Here is a 6,000-nt window from a genome sequence, read left to right as displayed (position 1 = left end):
TAAGTTCGCATACAACAACAGTTATCAGGTGACCATTAGCATAGCTCCTTTTGAGGCATTATATGGCAAACCATGCAGATCTCCGAGTTGTTGGATCGAGGTCGGAGAGCGGCATCTCATAGGTCCCGAACTTGTGCAGTAGACGTCAGAGGTTATCGATATCATCAGGCAGAGGATGCGCACTGCTCAAAGCCGGCAGAAGAGTTTTGCTGATCACCGACGTCGTCCCTTGGAGTTTGATGTAGGGGACCACGTGTATCTCAAGGTCTCGCCCATGAAGGGCGTAGTTCAATTTGGAGCGAAGGGCAAGCTTGCTCGGAGATTCATAGGACCTTTCGAGATCACTGAGTGCATTAGCACTGTGGCCTATCGGCTTGCCTTGTCATCTCAGTTGTCTGGCATCTACAACGTTTTTCACATCTCTATGTTGAGGAAGTGTAGGTCAGACATCGTTCTTATTATTGATTAATAGCCGTTGGAGGTTCGTGAGGATGCTTCTTACATTGAGCAGCCAATTCGTATCCTTGATTGGAAGGAGCAAGTCCTCCGGACCAAGGTCATTCCCTTGGTGAAGTTTAGTGGAGTCACCATTCCGTTGATGAGGCATCTTGGGAGCGCGAGGCTGAGATTCGAGAGCGTTATCCCCATCTCTTTAATGATTAATTATATGTTGTATCTTGTATGTTGTCTACGATATTTATATGACAATGCCTTACTTCCTCTTCTATTATGAGTTATGTTTACTTCCAATGATCGTGTAAATTTTGAGGATGAAATTTTTATTTGGAGGGGAGAGTTGTAGACCTATATCATAGTCTGTACCATTCCGTGAACTTCCGCAGTCCTTTCAGTCGAATTTCGATAACCCTCGACTTGTATCCGATGTTTGCGCTCGATCCTAAGCCGGGTCCCACATACCAACTTCGGCACGATTCGAAACTTATACCTTAACGACCGCACTGTCGCCGCGGTTCTAACGTCGCGACTTGCGTACCGAACCGATACCCAGGTCAGAAGATGTGAGCCCGCGTTCATTTCGAGAAAAATACCGTGCATTGCGAATTTTAAGGGAATCTCTACAATGTGTCCCATCAATCAATCAATCACCCAAGTCAAGTACACACCATACCCTAAGTACAACAACCCATCTCTCCTTTTCCCTTAAGTCAACTCTCTCTCTCCCCTCACCATCCCTCTTTTACAATTTTTCAAACAAACCAATCCCCTTTTTATAAAAATTCAAACTCACCCATACCTCTTCATTACAACCACCACATCACTCATCCCTTTAATATTTTTTCTCTCTTTCCCTCATTCTATCTCTACTCTCCCAAGCTCCATACGTCCAATCCTTCCCAAGCAATTCCAAGAGCAACAAGTGTGGCCCATTTTCCCACCCTCTCATCTCTCATCCCCACCATCAAGACTCCATCATCCACCGTTAAAAGTCGAGCATAGGAGCATACAAGCCTAAGGGAGCAAGGAGAAGGCCTAGAGGTGGGTGATCCACTGTTAAATTCTTATTTTTAGGGCCCACTTATTGTGGGACCCATTTTGATGCATGAGTTGTATCGTGTGGGGCCCATAGTGGCGGGGCCTCTCTATCACCGTCTCTCTCTCTCTCTCTCTCTCTCTCTCTCTCTCTCTCTCTCTCTTTGTATGGTGATGATGATGAAAGGGTGTGTGGCCCATCTGGTGTGTGTGTCCCACTATGAAGCATATATTTCATGTGGGACCCATCTGATGGATGTGATGACTCTACACCGTCCAACCGTTACCGGGCCTGGACGGAAGGAAAACGCAAATATTAGATTGATCTAGGTCAAGTGGGCCACGTTTATGTGGGACCCACCTGTGGGCCACATCCATGTGGGACCCACCACAATACATGTGTTTATCCATGCCGTCCAGCGTCCCTGGACGCTCGACGGGCGAGGCTAATAAGTAGTATGTGTACTGACATAGGTGTGTACTTGCAAGCTATAAAAAAAAACAGAGAGAGAGCTCTTGGGATAGGCTAGCCATGTAGGCTCCACCTTGATGTATGGGGCTGATCCACGCCGTCCATTCCATTCTCCAGCTCATTTTAGGCATTGAGCCGAAAAATGAATCTAATCCCATTTTATGGCGGGCCATACCATAGGAAATAACGGTATTACCATTGAAACCTACCTTGATCCTTCTATTCGCCAAAAACACGTCGTATATTGGTCTCATTTGGTCAATCAGGGATCGTAGAATCCAATAGCCGGGTTGGGATTTTCAGATGCGGGCCCCACATGGGAAAAACTGTAAAAAAATTTATTTAAAAAAGAAAAAAAACATCAAGCAGAGGACGCTACGCAGCATCCTGTCGCACTCCTGTGGTGGGCGTGAAAGGCTAGGGGCCACCGGTCCCGACCATGGGCCCCACCGTGATACGTGTGTACATCAACACCGTGCATTTTGTGGGCCCCCCCCCCCCCCCAAAAAAAAAAAAAAATAGTTGTGTGTGGTACTCAAGTGGCCCACATCACAGGGAACTGTGAGGGTTAACATCTACCGTTGGAACCCTTTCTAGGTCACAGAAGTTTTGTATCAATATGAAATTTGTTTTTCCTATTCATTCAGGTCCGTGTGACCTTACCAATGGGTTGGATTTCAAATGAGCATTATGGTGGGCCCCATGTGGGACCCACAGTGATATATGTGTTTTACTCACACCGTCCACAGCCGTGGACGGTGGACCCACCATGGTTTATGTATTTTATCCACACCGTCCACACCTGAACAGTGGGACCCACCATGATGCATGTGTTGCATCCAATCTGTCCAACCATTTTGAAAGCCTGTTTTAGGGCTTGAGACTAAAAATAAGGCAGATCTAGGATTTAGTGGACCACACTATAGAAATCAGTGGGTTTGACCATCCACCATTAAAATCCCTTACAGGTCATTGTGACCTTATGATCAGATTGGATGGGAAATAAATGTTATCGTGGGCCTTAGGAATTTTAATGGTGGAAATCATTGTCACCACTTATAATTTGGGCGTGACCCATTTGATATACCTGGGGCCCATTTGTGTGGCCATTTGTTGAGGCACATCTTGATATTTATAAGGCCCACCTTGATGTATTTGTGGCCCGTTATTGAGGCCTACCTTGACATTTTTAAGGCCCATTTGAGGAGGCCCACCTTTATGCATTTGTGGACCGTTGTTGAGGCCCACCTTGATATATATACAAGGCCCATGTTATGAGGCCATTTAATGTATTGGAGGCCCATGGGTCAACGCCCAATGGGATGTACATGAGGCCCGTTATAACGTGATTCCCCCATGGTTTATGTGTTGACCCTTTATAGCGGGCTATGCCTTGGGAGCAATGATGGTTTAACGTCCACATTGTAAGGATAATGTCAGTTAAATGTCCGTATTGTCACTCTCCGTAAGGCCCATTGATAGGCCCATACTTGTAACACGTAGGTCGTCTAGGCCCATCTTCATTATGACAGAGCCCATCACGACATAACTTGTTTAGTATAGATCCATGATTCATTATCATATGCATCATATGTATGCCAGATATAAGGAGTAACTGATTATAGCATATGCCTCTGGGCAGATTGTTTATGGGCTCCCTGATAGGCAGAGTTGCCCCACATGAGCACTCGGTATGTGCAGGATTGTTGCATGTCTGATAGTATGATTCATGCACTTGCATTTGTGTGATTATTGTATGCCCTAGTGACATCAAGGCCATAGCCTCCATAGACACATCATGGGTGGCTGGATTGGATACCAAAAATATTTTTACTAAGTATCAGGGCGCCAAAGATGTCTCTGGGTGAAAATTCCTAAACCTGATGGTACCAGAGGATGACTCCAACGTCAAGACCGAGTGGATATATGAGCGCACGAGAGTCGAATGCCATGAGGCCGCGTCTCCCACTTTATCATGGTCGGTTGGAAAAGAGTGTGGCCTTACTCGCCGAGAGAAGGGGGCAATACTAGGCTGAGTTTGACCAGCTCATGAATGGGTCCGCTATCAACGTGCCGGATAGGTATTGGTAGACTATTAGCCAGGCGGATAGTGAGGTTTCTTACGCTCACTTGGACTGTACAGCTATGAGAGCAGCAATGCCATTTGGAGTGTACTGAACCCCGGTGATTATCCAAAATGAGAACTATACTGATATATGATGAGGATTGGCATGCTTGAGTTGCATCTCGCATCGCATGGCTGTGTTATGGCCGATAGCATTCATATCCTGCACCGCATAACCTTGGTACGGCTGATTGCATTCATATACCCATCAGCATGATTCTGCATTACTCTGACCTTGCACTCTGAGCACGCTTATATTGCGCACACACGTACACCACCCTTTAAGCTTTCTATAAGCTTATGCACGATTGATGCGTGCAGGTGATGCCAGGACGCAGCCATAGTCTCACCGTAGTTGGAGCGTGCAGCCGAGCTTCTGAAATTTTTGTTATTTTCATTATATTGTATTTTCCTTTCATACACATTGTACTCAAAGTTTGATTACAGTGAATTTTGTGATGGTGTTCTTATGGTTATTGTTCATGGGTTATGCTTATGGTTATGCTCATTACAAATCAAATTGATGACTAGAAACCCTCCTTGTAGCATCACAGGATCGGAACCTGGCGTATGGGTGTCGGGAGCCGAGAATGGGGTACTACGAAGGCTGTCGGCGCCGGATTCGGCGATCAGGAATTTTGTGAGCCCGGTTTCTGAGTTTGGGACGTGACAATAATAGAAGTTATAAAGGACAGTTGAAAATACTCAAACAACCACATATGGACAAGCTAGAGAGGTCCTCCACTATGAAAGAAACCTTTGGTTTTTGCTTTGAACATACCACGATATAGGTGACCAAGCACGAACGGAGTAAGGGATAATTGTCTACCTTAGGCGAGTGACTCGGCCAGGTAAACATATTCTTTTGTGATCTATATAGCACTCACGCAAAACAGATAACATCATATTTACATCAATAGAAATGGCATATGTTCTGTGTCATCAATAATGCTATGCACTTTGTGATGAAGAGACATGAAGTTGGTATAAGTATTGTCGCTCTTGTCTAGAATAGAGAAGTAATGTTGTTTGCCCTGAGCAAAATTGAGATATATTGGTTCACCAAATGAAAGAAGGTAGGTGAAGGCACAAATGTCCATAATTGTGGGAACCATGGGACCACATCCGAAGTGAAAAGTGTTGGTTGATTGGCTTTAGAAAGATGAAGCCGCAACAAGAAAAGAGGTGTCTACCGGGTACTCATGTAATGAAAGGCCAATACATTCATAAATACCGATCTATTTCCATGTATCGTCGTATTATTGGGATACATGAGCAAGCCATTCCGGCTATCTTTTTAAAGCTCTCGACCATGATCTTGAATTATAAAAGGTGTTTGCAGGGTCTAGTTAGGAGTTGGATTGGATAAGGAGTTGTTTGCCCACATAACAAAGGAAGTTTTGATCAAATAATTATATCCGATCAAGGAAAATGTCATAATGAAATGCTGGCCCGAGTGTGAGAAATGATAAATTTATATCAATGGAGGAAGAAAATAATCTCATCACAAATATTGGACGACAAAGCCTCTAATTCTCTTGTGACATTTTCCTTATGAAAAGTTGCAGGACTAGATGAGGAAGAAGCGGCCATGACGATGATAATCTTGAATGAAAGAGGCGTTTAGGAAGAAGAATAGCAAGAGTCGTGAAAAAACAAAATCAGATTTGAAACGATATATTTATCATGTAGGAACGTGAACATTAATGAGAGGATCCTCATGACTCCTTATACGATACAATAGTGCTACGTGTCATGCTGGTAACCACGAGATAAGAGGCAAGACCACCATTTGGTTTTCATCTCAGTCGAATAAAATCAATAGAGAGTTGTCACTTGTATAGATGGTTGATCATATTTATTGCATCAGGTATTGCAGCAACATCAATTTTATCTTTTACCTAAGAGCAAA

The sequence above is a fragment of the Magnolia sinica genome, chromosome 6, assembly GCF_029962835.1.
Source record: "Magnolia sinica isolate HGM2019 chromosome 6, MsV1, whole genome shotgun sequence".
Classification (NCBI taxonomy): Eukaryota; Viridiplantae; Streptophyta; class Magnoliopsida; order Magnoliales; family Magnoliaceae; genus Magnolia; species Magnolia sinica.
Note: the sequence above shows the minus strand (reverse complement) of the source record.